The 13561-nt window shown below is 46.0% G+C and overlaps 1 protein-coding gene across 2 annotated transcripts in view; it reads left to right on the top strand.

The window, feature by feature from the left end:
* The window catches only part of ESYT1 (extended synaptotagmin 1), a 62853-nt gene that overhangs the window by 541 nt on the left and 48751 nt on the right, over window positions 1-13561 (top strand). The window lies entirely within an intron of this gene.

Raw genomic sequence — 13561 nt, 5'->3', positions numbered from 1 at the left:
AAGGCGCGAGCTTTGGGATCGCAGGACCTCCGCCATGCCCAAATCCCCTCGCCTTGGATGCGCTCAGACGGAATATTTACGCATTCCCGGTTTCACATGCGTGCCTGCTTACGTGGGTGTCGGTTTCCTGCTCCTGCAAGCCTTATTTTGAAAGGGGTGGGTGAGTGGGCAAATATTGGTAAAAATACAGTTGCAGGGCGGTGATCCCGGGTCCAAGAAGGGAGCACGTGAAAGTTACTTGCCCACTAAAAAAATTTCTCAGTTTGTCTGCCTTGACACACATGCCTGTACCAGCTGCCTCTGAAGCCTCTAAAGATTTGATTTTGTAAATCTTCCCTGCCTGGTCACTTGGAGGCTGCTTTTTATCTGGTGCATTTATAACACCACCTTCCTTCCATGGTGGATCTCATACATACTGTCCAGACCCGCTGAGGGCTGCACCGTGTGGCCCCAGACTGCCCTCAGAACCTACTTTCTTGCAAGAATCAATCAGGCGTCTTTTGACCTGCATTAAGTGATGCTGAGTAGTATACACTGTTGCACTCCTGCATTTTTGATGCCTAACTCCATGCCCTGCTCCATCCTTAGTTTGCTTGTGGGTGTCTTGACCAGGCCTATGGAAAGCAAAATATCTGTGGGTGAATCTCACTGCTTCTGCTGGCATCCCAGGTTTTTCCTTCCCCTTCTCCATGGCAAAGAAAACAAGGAAGCAGTTAGCCTCAGGCTTCATCTGCAAAATGAGGATAATAACGGCCTATGTCACAGGGCTATTGGAAGGATAGCAGCGGACATGCACAGATTCTGAGCTATAGAAATGCTACGTATTATTAAGCAGCAGTAGTATTATTATCTCCCTCTGCTCACCTTCCAGCTGCTTTGTCTTAGAAGGGTGTTTGCAGCCATCAACCTGTAACTTTCCATGTTTCACTGCTCTGCATGAGGGAAGAAATGAAACTGCATCTCGGAGTGGAAGGAAGAAGGCAGCAGCCTCTGGCTAGATGCTGTGGCTTGGGGAGAAGCACATGTTCACACCCTCTTGCAAAAACGGCTGCTGCATTTAGCACCCTCCTGCAATTTGTAACTGCTCCTGCTCTCTTGATAGGCTTCCTGCTTTCTAAAGCTCTCCTTTCTGCATCTTTAACTATTTTGATCCATCATTTTATCATCTGCTTCCCTATTTAGCTCCCCTTACAACTTCCTTCCAGAACCCTCCTCCCTCCCCCTTGAGGGAATCCGATTTGATTTTCCTGCTTTCCATCTCTCTGCAGTGCTTCTCTATCTGTGTAGATTAAGGTTACCAGATTTTTTCTAAGAATCCGGGGACACTTTTTAAAAAAAAAAAGAGAGAAAAAAAGGTTATTTTCAAAAAGTTATTTTAAAAAAAGAAGTAATACCTTCGGGTCGGGCCTGGGCTCGGCCACGCGTCCTTGCCCTCCCGATGCTCCCCTACCTCTCCTCCTCAGCGGCACAGCAAGGTCAGGGCTCCCCTCTTTTTTCTCCTTCCTCTTCCTTTTTCTCTTCTCCTCCCTCTCCCTGTGTCGGCTCTGGGGTTTTCCTGGCCCCAAAGTGCCACTGGGCAGTTGGCCGGGTGGCTGGGCGCTCTCACTCCCAGCTCGATTTGGGTCGTGGGGTGTGTGTGTCAGCGGTTCCCCCAGTTGACGCGCCGGGCATCCCCAGTTCCCCCTCGGCAGTGGCGGCGGCAGTCTCAGCAGCCCAGAGCCAGCCTGGTAGCACAGTTGGCTCTGGCTGGCTTCAGGAGCTGCTCGCTGCCGTGGCATTCGCCATTTTGCCTCGCCATAAGTCCCCATATGTGTCTTGTGCTGTTGAACCATGCAACATTCATTCACTACTAATAAATCTACAACACTTAAAATATAAATCCAAGGACGGATTTTATCCGGGGACAGATTTGTAGATCTGGGGACTGTCCCCGGGAAACAGGGACATCTGGTACCCATAGTGTAGATGCCCTTCCTGGAGACAGGTACATTTTCCCATCCTCCTATTAACTAGCTCATTCACAAATCTTGGCACTGTCTTCTGCCATGCCTGTCTTGCTTCTTTCTTGTATTTTCTCTGCCCTCCCTTTACATAAATACTAAGGAGGAGTTGAATGAGCAACCCTGTAAGGGACAAGAATATCTAGCCAAGAAAAGGAGTAAAACAGCAGGAATTTAGTTTCTCTCTCTCTTTTTTTTCTGGAATCTCTGTGTGTCGCAATATTCTTCTATCTTACGTTGGTCTCTTACATGGGTGTAGCCAGATTTTTTTGTTGGGGGGGAAGGACTTTTGTTGGGGGGGCAGAAATGACGTGATTGGTCAGTTAAGTATTTTTATTGTTTTACTTGATGGGGGGCAAGTGACCCCCCCAAGCCCATGGCTTCTTACAAGAGAAACACACCTCTCCATACCTTTCACTCACTCTAGCTAGTATTTAGTTGGGTGTGATGGTGGAACGTTTCTGGTCCCATATCTGTGGTCCAAAAAGCAAAAAACCACAGGGGAACAGAACAGACTGCCAACAGGGATGAAAACAGGCGACTGGGTGGAAAAAGACCGCCCCTCTGTTTTTTTACTGTGTCCCCTGATTTGAGTGCTGTTGTAGTTTCAGGGGATGTTCAAAGAACCTGAGTATTTGGAAATCGATGATAGTATCTTTCAGCTCTCAGTTCTGTAATGTGGCTTTTAGCACCCTAATCTAAAGTGAGTTCACAGGTTATCATTTTCCATGTGGTAATTGCTGCTCTTATGAGATAATGTGCATGTGCATAGCTGGTGTCAGCATTATGGAATAGAATGTTGTCTCTTCAGGAAATCAGCTAACATTGGGAGACAGTTTTGGAATGTGATACCTTAGCTCTGCTCTTGCTGTCAAATGGAACTTGTGAACTTGCCCTGGCTTAACTGTAGCCTGAAACCTCTGTGCACAAGCTGAAAGATCCATATTGCTTCAGGGGCTGCAACCCTTGCTGGTCCTAAGGGTCACACTGTTAAACTAGTTCTCCAGCTGGGCACTAACACTGGCCGAAGTGCATGCCGGCTTGCCTTAATTCCATTTTAATTGGATCTTTTGTAACTGAAACTGGGATTGCACATCACACTGAATGCTTAACGGTCACTGAAAACAACAGCTGTTCAGTTCTAACCTCCTGCGGCTCTGTAGCACCCAGTGTCCAAACTTAATGGCATTTGTGGACATCCCTAGAGATGTGAAGATATGAAAAAAATGGGGGGACCCTATAAAAATGAAGAGAAGTGGTTAATTCCACCCCAAGTTTTCCTGTGTTTATTCCAGACTTCTAGCTGCCCCATTCCATCAGCAGAAAATGCAATGTGGAAAGCCATGATAAATTGCCCTAAATGTAGGAAGGTAGAATTAATTGTGCTGTTGCAAAGTGTAGGTGCGGCCAAAAGATGCCTACCAGGGTTGAGTTATATTAACAAATATAACTCCCAAACCACCTTGCCTCCAATAATATCTTTACTTGCTTTCACCTGGCTTGTTCCTTGTCTCCTCTAACTCTCCTCTGCTGGAACTTAAGCTAAAAAACAAAAAACTCCTGTCCATTATGTTTTGCTTGATCAGCTTCCATCCTTCCGATCTTGTGTTAACATAATTCTCTAGCGCCTGATCATCAGTCTCAATTCTCCTTCTATGTGATGGGTGGAGTAAAATAAGATAAGGTGGAGATGCAGCATGTTAAAATCTGTTGTGGCAAGAAGTGCGCTGAGGCTCCCCTTTCAGCCTAGTGTCTTACTGATAAGGAGGAAAGAAAATCTTACAGGAGATACAGAAATGTACTCGCTGCTGAAAGATAGCTTTACTGTTAGGTCCCTGGGTAAGATAGTTACTCAGTTTTGCTGTGGCTGCTGAAAATGGAAAAGTGAAATATTTCTCTTTATAGCCTGATGCAACGAGTATGGCTTTGTTGCATAGTGGCAACAGAGGACCTGATTCTATAGGGATATAAGCAAGCACTCTCTGGTCCAAAGTCTAGATGCCACAAATGAACTTGCAGCAGGGTGCTAGGTTCCTTGGTCTCCGGGAAGCTAAGAGATGGGGAGTGGTTACCTCAGAGCTTGTATGGTTATGGGCAGGAATGGGAGCACTGGAATAAAAATTCTGTGCCAAAGTAATCCAGATTCTATGGCAAAAGCCATAAATGTGCAACCTGTACCAATAATGTAACCTGTTTAGTGTTACTTGCAGGGCCCTCCCACCCATGAGGCAAGGTGGGGCGGCCACCTCAAGTGTCAGGGTCCACGGGGCAGCGGATCCAGCCTCCAAGGAACACCCCGCCTGTTGCTTCTCCCGCAGTGGCATTGACAGCTGTGATGTGCTCCTTGGGGTCTCTGCCTCCTTCTTGGCATTCCCCCCCCATGTCACTTCCACAGCAGCCTCTTGGAGAATAGGAGGCACTCCTGGGTTCTTCCCACCCTTGTTCCCAAAGTGGATATTTATTCCCTAGCGAGGGGACACCATTATGTGGTTTGCCTTAGGTGCCAACATGTCTTGAGCCAGCCCTGGTTACTTCTATCCATAATAGGGGAGAAAAAGGAATTTCAAAGCGTTGATCAGTTTTGATGATGCAAAGATGTTACCATATGTTGGCAGCCTGCATACTTCGAACTCTGTCTTTGTAGGATTGAGGACTAGAAACCTATAAAAACAAACTGAGATTTCCAAGTTGTCAAATGCAGTGCAGGTAGCAGTGTTGCCCCCTCTTTAAAAAATTCAAATCATTGCATGGAGCTGTGGAATTCAGAAAACCCTTGAAGTGGAAACTGAGAGGATGATCTACTGGGGTACAACAAACTCCAGGGCCAGGAAGGTGGAACTGCTGACTCTGAAACTATTGAGGCCACAGTGCCTTGGTGCATATATTTTAGTACCTTGCTGAGGGTGCAGAACTGTTAAAGATGGAATAGGTTTGTCCATTTGGATGTGGCTTTCAGCAAGAAGGAAGGTCATGTTCCAGGTACTTCGAAAGCTTATTGTCCCTTGAAATTGATTCTGTAGTGAAACTGTCAAAGCACTCATATTGCATGAAACTCGCTGACTTCACTTTGTTAGGATAATAACAATAGCCCTTGACCCAAGACAGCAGTAAACATGGGCAATACATTAAAAAGAGGGTCTAAAATTCATTCTTTTTCCTGTTGTAATTAATAATCCAGGGGTGGCAAAACTTAAGGATGGTGTCATTCTAGCTGAGATTGTGATGCTGTGCTGTGCAATAACACAATTGTCAGTTGTCTTTAAATTGAATGTCTGCAATCCTATCTAGCTTAAAATGTGGAAAGATGAGACAAAGGGCCTGAAAGAATCTTCCCTAAATAAATTAGTGCTGCACAATGTCTGTGCAAAACAGCAGACTTATTTTTGTTTCTGAGTTAAGAAAGAAGTCAAAACCAGCTTTTTCCAATCACACTTTAGAGGGTTAGCTGTGTCTGTGGTGAGGAAAGAGTGGTTACAGTGTGCGTGTGCACTTAGTGGTGGAAAATAAAAACGATTCATTGCATGCCATAAATGGAGAGTTTTCTGCTTTTGCTCGTCGCTGCACTGATGACATCAGGCTCCTAAGTTTGCTCACAGATGCCCAGAACTTGAACTGCTGCGCTTGGCCAGCTTCATTTGCTGAGGCCTTTGGGTTGCAGTTCTAACATCTGGAATCTTGCATTAAAATAACCTCTTGCGTTAAAAATAAGCATGTTTCATTCCTAGGAGTAAGTGGCTTGAATTGACTTTTGGCTTACTTGCCTTTTACAAGAGATGCCTGAAAGTCAAAAGCAATGGTGTCTGGGTGTTAAAGCTCTGCTGGAAGCATGTTCCCACAGTATGGAGTCAGCTCTAGTTGAGGCCAGCTGTGCCTTTGTAACTGGGGAAAAGCTAACATCACATCTCTGGATGACCTCTGTGAACAAGCTGTGAAAGGAGAGCCCAGGTGGCCCTTAAGGCATCCTAACTCCATGTTGCAATTTATATCAGCCTAAGAACCATTTACGGGACGTGGGTGGCGCTGTGGGTAAAAGCCTCAGCGCCTAGGGCTTGCCGACTGAAAGGTCGGCGGTTCGAATCCCCGCGGCGGGGTGCGCTCCCGTTGCTCGGTCCCAGCGCCTGCCAACCTAGCAGTTCGAAAGCACCTCCGAGTGCAAGTAGATAAATAGGGACCGCTTACTAGCAGGAAGGTAAACAGCGTTTCCGTGTGCAGCTCTGGCTCGCCAGAGCAGCGATGTCACACTGGCCACGTGACCCGGAAGTGTCTCTGGACAGCGCTGGCCCCCGGCCTCTTGAGTGAGATAGGTGCACAACCCCAGAGTCTGTCAAGACTGGCAGGGGTACCTTTACCTTTACCTTTTAAGAACCATTTAGCACCAAAGGAGGAGGCTGCTTTATATTGGGCCAGATTGTTGGTCCACATAACTCACTATTACCTACTACAGTTGACTCTCAAGGAAAATCAATAGTCATGTGGCACCTTTATGACAGCATGGAGTCTGTTGCATGAAGTGTTATCCTGAGGTGGTATTTTTTTGAGGATGTGAGGAATTGTAAACAGTGAGGCCGGAAGGAAATGTAATGCAGAAAATAGAGACAGTGGTAATTATTAAATAAACAGTGGTAACTCACAAAACCAGTTTTGGGTGGCAAGGCATGGGCTCTCCAGGGTATCGGATAGAGAAGGGTCCTATTACCTCAGGAGGGGGAACCTCCTTCAGCCTAAGTGCCTCATTCCTTCAGGGACATCTCGGGACCACATTCCAGTTGTGGGTGAGGCATGAAGGAGAAGTGGACAGAACAGTGGAGGTGACACATCCTTTTTTATAGTAGGCTGCATTTCATCCACACACCCTCCTTCCAAGCAGGCAAGAGGCATTATTGCAGTTAAAGGAAGCCTTCCAGCCATAGAGAGGCACTGGAGGAGGGTGTGTGGCATGGGGAGAGTCCCATGGGTCAGGTCGATGGGCTTGGAGAGTCATATTTGGCCCACTGGGTGTGAGGTTCCCCAGCCCTGTATTTATCTAGTATTTAACTGGAAATGTCAGGGATTGAACCTGGCACCTTCTTCATGAAAAACATGTGCTCTGCCTTCTGTGCACGGTTTAGGATTATGGTGTTGTGCAGCCCAAACCTATTCAGATTTACTTGGAAGCAAAATCCCACTAATTTTACTTCCAGCTAAGTGTGCATACAATTGAAGCTTGACACTGTTTCTTAAATGTGATGAGAGCATGTTTTGCTACTACATTTCGCTCCTCAAGCCTCAATGGCTCTGCTTCCTGCATCCTTTCTGGTTTCCCCCTATTGGCTCTTCAACCCCATAGCTCCTACTGTGCTGATCCACCCACTGTGTGCCTGTCTCCTCCTGCGAACCCACACACCACACCACTGTGTTTCCCCAGCAGTTACAACCTCTCTCTCACTGTACTACTACCTGTGGCCCAGTAATAGTTAGGGTAGCAGTGCCTCCCTTTCTCTTTGGTCAGTTTTCCTCGTGGATCCACTTTTGCGAGAAACCCTGAAGCTTTAAAACCTGCAAAATGTCTTGTGTGTTTTTAAGTGGAGATGCATTATCTTTCTTATCGGTAATATTTTTGTGTGTGTTGAGAGAGAGGAGAGAGAGGAGAGAGATAATTGGATCAGACTTGAACCTTTGCAGCTAATAGGAAGCAGCTAGATTGGGTTCTGAGTGTTTAAACCAGAAAGCAAGATATTATCTTACTTTGGGGCGGGAGGGGGAGAGGGAAACCATTCTTGCATGTTTTGAAAAAAACAAGGCTCGTCAGACAATGTTCTGAGACTGGCAGCCGCACAAAGAATTATCTGCATTAATAGTTCATCTGGGCGGCAAGCCCCTTTGCAGATATGACAGCATCCTTTCTCTGATGGATTTTTCCTCTAAGCTGGGATTAGCATGGGTCTGTCCAAAATGACCTATTTACCTGGATTTAATATTGTTTTATTATTTATTAAATATGGATATTGCCCTCCACCTGAAGATCACAGGGTGGTTCGCAACATTAAAATACAAAATGAGAGCACACAATACATAATAAAAAAATGAAAAACAAAGCCTCTCCTACAAACATATTTAAAAAGCCATAGAATGTTAATCAGCTGAATGCCTGGCTGAAGAGAAATGTTTTCATCTGGCGCCTAAAGACATGCCATGAAGGCACCAGGTGAGCCTCTCTGGGGGAGAGCATTCCAGAAGGGGGGGGGGGACATGACGAAGGGCCTCAGAGGATGATCACAGCATCTGGGCTGGTTCATATGGGGAGAGGTGGTGCTTGAGGTCTTTTGGTCCTTAACTATTAAAGGCTTTATAGGTCAAAACCAGCACTTTGAATTTGGTCCAGAAGCCAGTTGGCAGCCAGTGCAGTTGCGCCAGGATCAGTGTAATATGCTCAAACCGTCTTGCCCCAGTGAGCAACCTGGCCTCTGAATTCTGCACTAGCTGAAGTTTCCAAACCGTTTTCAGAGCCACCCTTGTGTATAATCTGTTGCAGTAATCTAATTTAGAAGGTAGCAGAGCACAGAAGACAAAGTTAGGCTATCCCTGTCCAGGTAGGGGTGCAGCTGGGCCACCAGCCAAAGCTAACGGGAGGCCCTCTATCTTCCAAATGCCTTCTATCTTCTGAACCCACACCTTCCCTGTTCCAAGATTGAACCAGGAGGCTACATGTTGTTTCACTTAACTGCAGAACCTTGAAGAACCAGTAACTGTGTGAGATTTGTTGGTGTGCCATCAGAAATACCGTATTGGCCTGAATATAAGCCTCACTCCCCCCCCCCCACATTCTGTCCATGAAAAGTTAAAGTGTGGCTTATATTTGCAACCTTATGGTATGCAGTCAGGAGCATGGGGCAAACAGCGGCAGGAGTGTGGCAAAGCGGTGTCTGCTTCGTGCACGCATAGTCCCCAGTCCTCTCCCCCCAACGCCAGGAAGGATATGCAGCCAGCAGCAGCGAGGAATGGAGCGGCTTATATTTGGGTATTTTTTCTGTCCCCCCCCCCCAATTTTAAAGGTGCGGCTTATATTTGGGTGTGGCTTATATTTGGGCCAATACAGTAGCATTTGATTTAATACTCAAGGCTCCTAAAAGCTTCACCTGCCTGCTGTATATCTGCATAACTCACTGCTCTGGACACGCCTCCACCCAATTGGGCTCCCTTTCTGAAGAGAGCAATCCTCTGTCAGTTACATCTCTGCTGTACCATCCGTTGCAATGATCCAGTTGAGTTACCTGTGCTTTCTCTGCCCGCCCACCTTGCAAGGAATATATTGCTTATTTCCATGAGTCACTTCTGTGGGCTTTCTTGCTTCCAGTCAGGGAGCATACCTAGTGGGTGTGACTCTTTTGACCAGATGGTTTCTTATTTTTAAACTGTGAAAGTACCAGTAAATCTTTTCAGCAGTAAGCACGGAGCAGCGCCTCCAATTTTAATTCAGAAAAATAATCTCCGCTATCAGAAGTTTAGAAAATCTCAGATTTGTCTCCAAATAGCCTTTGTGCCAAAGAAATGGATACTTTAAGGGGAAGTTGGAAGGTTTTTAAAATTGATATTATAGCCTTCTGAGTTGCATGGGATGAGTAGGAATTGTGGTTTTAAAAAGCACAACTATCTAAAGTCTAAAGTCGGCGGTTCGAATCCCTGTGATGGGGTGAGCTCCCGTGACTCGGTCCCTGCTCCTGCCCACCTAGCAGTTCAAAAGCACATCAAAGTGCAAGTAGATAAATAGGTACCGCTCCGGTGGGTTTGCCAGAAGTGGCTTAGTCATGCTGGCCACATGACCCGGAAGCTGTACGCCAGCTCCCTCGGCCAATAAAGCGAGATGAGTGCTGCAACCCCAGAGTCGGCCACGACTGGACCTAATGGTTAGGGGTCCCTTTACCTATCTAAAGTAGGGGTCAAATTCAGCTGCTAGCTGGGACCAGTGCAAGGGCTCCTCCCATCTCCCCTTGCATGCCCTCGGCCAGATCTGGGGGTTGGGGAGAACCCCCATAACAGAACGCAAGGAGGAGAGGGGAGGTAGTTCTGTTGGGCAAGCCAAAATGTTTGTGCTGATACCCACACACAGTTTTGGAAGCAAGTCCCCCGAAGTTACTAGGTCACCCGTTTTTAATGAGCTTGTCTGCCCTCATATACATATATTATTTAGCTATTTGTAGCATAGATGGCCTGAAAGATTAAAAAAATGGGCCAACTCTTCTAATTTTATGAGAACCTCCCTGCCAGATTACCTGGAGGCTATTATGGTCACATGCAAGCAGGTAGGTGGCTGTTACCGAAGTGTATTATCTGGCAAGGCTGGTAGTTTAGATCCTGTTAGGTGCCTGTCTAAGCAGATCAAAAATCTCACAGTATAGGAAATAGATCGCCTTCTCTGTGCCACAGAATCTGTCTTGGCAGGCCTAGCAGCACTGGCATTTGGGGAATGCTTCTGTCTGACTCACCACCTACTCCTCACTCTGTTTTCTCCTATACAGGAAATGCTGCTTCTGCTCATTTTAGGGCCACACGATTAAGAATAGTGGGTGTAGCATTTGGGGCAGGCTGTCGAAGGGAGCTTCTAAATATAAGCCGGTCTGGCATCTTCCTACCATTTTTTTGAAGACCTTCTGAGCTCGATGCCATTTGCAGCTAAGCTTGAAGAAGAAATGAATAACACTTCTGAGTCAGTGTGAGCTGTGTTTACAGGAACTAGCGAGCCGTTAGATGAACCCCATCGAAACGATGTACCCACATCTTTCTGTAAGGAGTCAGATACTGGAGACATTTGGCTTAGGAATATGCCAACCGTGTTCAAGGGTCTCACTGTGACCTGTGCTTTCCATGCAGACCCTGTCTCTCCTCCCTAAAAGACTTCCACTTGGAATAGGGTGGCAGAGTTCAGTGCAGAGTGACTCAGGGCCTGAAGGACCCAAGTAGGCTTTGTTTTTTGCCTATTTATGCCCTGGCTTGATGAAAACTGCAAAGTGCTCCATTATCTGAGCAATGTAAAACATTACAAATGTGCCACTAGTCTTGTAAACGATAACAGCTTAGTCCAGAGGTCAGCAAATTTTTTTCAGCAGGGGGCTGGTCCACTGTCCCTCAGACCTTGTAGGGGGCCGGACTATATTTTTTTTGTCGGGGGGAATGAACAAATTCCTACGCCCCACAAACAACCCAGAGATGCGTTTTAAATAAAAGGACACATTATACTCATGTAAAAACATGCTGATTCCCGGACCGTCCACGCGCTGGATTTAGAAGGCGATTGGGCCAGATCCGGCCCCCGGGCCTTAGTTTGCCTACCCATGGCTTAGTCACTAGTCTTGTAAATGGTAACCAGGGTGAAAGGGAGCCTGTCTGCTGCAGTGGTTGGAGTGTTGGCCTAGGGCCTGGGAGACCAGGGTTCAAATCCCCACTCAGCCATGCCGCTTACTAGGTGACCTTAGGCCAGTCGCACACTCTCTCAGCCTAACCTACCTCACAAGCTTGTTGTGAGGATAAAATGACAAGGGGGGGACCTGTATACCACCTTGTGCTCCTGGCAGTAAAGATGGACTGTAAAAATAAATATATAAAATAAAAGATCAGATAGCAGAAACACTCCTGTAACTTCATTGAGACACACTGAATGTCTTTAAAAAATAAAGGAGACATTGCGTGGCTTTCTCAATGATTGCAGCCTTGGACTGAGGCAGGTCCTTCTGTGGGGCGGGGGGGGGGGGCGGGTTGCTTGTTTGGACCAGGAGGAATATACTTGCTTAGTGAATGTGAGTACAAATTTACTTTTCCTCCTCAGTTTAACAGGAGTGACTTTGAGGTAAGCTATTTGTTTCACTGCCACTTGTGTGTACGGAGCCCCCAAGCCCCCTTCTGCCTTGCATTGCTCTGGGGAGGGGGCTGTTCAGAGCGCATTCATTCGTAGGATGAATTCATTCCCATGCAAGTTGCACTTCCAGTTGAACTCTTCCCTCCCCTTCCACTTGCTGCTTTTGCCTCGGACCTCCTTGGGGTAAAAACATCTTGCAGAGGGGTCAGGAGTGCATGACAAGGGGAATTTCAGTTGCTTCCTTGTGAGTAGGTAATTTTAGTGCCTCCTTCACTTAAAGGGCAGTGCCCGCCTGACTCATTCCATCAGTGCAAAGATTTCTGCTTGCACAATGGACTTCTATTCCCTTTCTCTCCCCACATGTGCCCTGTGTCCTCTGCAAATCTGCTCCAGAAGGTTGGGGTAACCCCCAAAACAGATCTGGAGGGAGAGGTGGGGGAGTTCCATCACGCAAACAAAAATCCCTGTGCAAACCGAACTACAGTAGTTAGTTGTATATATCTTTTGGGGGGATAATCGTTCCACAAAGCGATACAGAAGTATGCAGCTAGGCAATGGTTGTCACAGCTTGTGAGCCAACCACCTGGCACTCCTGTTGCCACAATAAGATTTGAGGGTGGGTTTTCTTCTGTATTGTCCAGAGATCATATTGTGTTGCGTTTTGTACTGGCTGAAATGACAGCATATGCAGTTTCCGGCCGCGGTGGGAGAATAGTTGGGTGGAGCAAATTTCCGAAAAATCTGTACAAAATTTAACCAACAAATGCAAAGCCCTTGAACCTGCACTACCAAACAACCCTTCGAATTGAGGATTTTCATATTGAGATCTTTAAAGATATCCCTAAAAGTATCTTGGATGCAAGAGGTCCTTACAAGGATCTGGTGACACTACTGAAGAGGAACTACATACTATTCAGGTGGGAGTTTCCCCAAGGCCTGTCTTTTAAATACAAGGGGAAGAAAAGAAGAATAAAAACAGTGAATGATAAAGACAAGTTCCTGGGAGAACACGAAGAAGACCTACAGAAAGAGACCTATCCAGGAGAAGGACATCCTTCAAGACTAGATACGGACACAGAACCACCGACAAAGGACGAACAACAATTGGGAGCTGTAGGAGGAACTAAATAACCCCATCATGGCTTTGCAACTTCTAACTTGGAATTGTAATGGTCTAAACAACCCCCAAAAAAGGAAAAATATATTTCATGCTTTAAAGAAAGACCAATTGGACTTGATTTGTTTACAAGAGACCCACGTGACAAGAGCACATAGAAAACTGTTAATAAACAAGAGATTGGGACAAGAATTTATATCTTCAGACAAAGTAAAAAAAAGAGGAGTGGTGATCTACGTAAAGGAAAATTTGCAGCCGAAACAAATTTTTAAAGATGATCAAGGAAGATATCTGGCAATTGAAATTCAATCTCAAGGAGAAAAATTTTTGATAGTGGGGATATATGCACCAAATGAAGGGAAAACAGAATTTTTTAAGAAGTTGCATGAGACTTTAATGGACTATATGGATTACAAACTGATTATGATGGGAGACATGAATGGAGTAGTTTCAACAAATATGGACAAAGCACAAAGACAGGTAGTCACAAAAGACGGAAGACTACCAAAAACTTTTTTTGAAATGACTGACAATATGGACTTGATTGACATTTGGAGAACAAAACACCCATTAGAAAGAGAGGGAACCTTCTTTTCTGAAGCCAAAATGACATGG

The sequence above is a fragment of the Podarcis raffonei genome, chromosome 2 (assembly GCF_027172205.1).
Source record: "Podarcis raffonei isolate rPodRaf1 chromosome 2, rPodRaf1.pri, whole genome shotgun sequence".
Taxonomy (NCBI): domain Eukaryota; kingdom Metazoa; phylum Chordata; class Lepidosauria; order Squamata; family Lacertidae; genus Podarcis; species Podarcis raffonei.
This window is presented reverse-complemented; position numbering and strand designations above follow the sequence as displayed.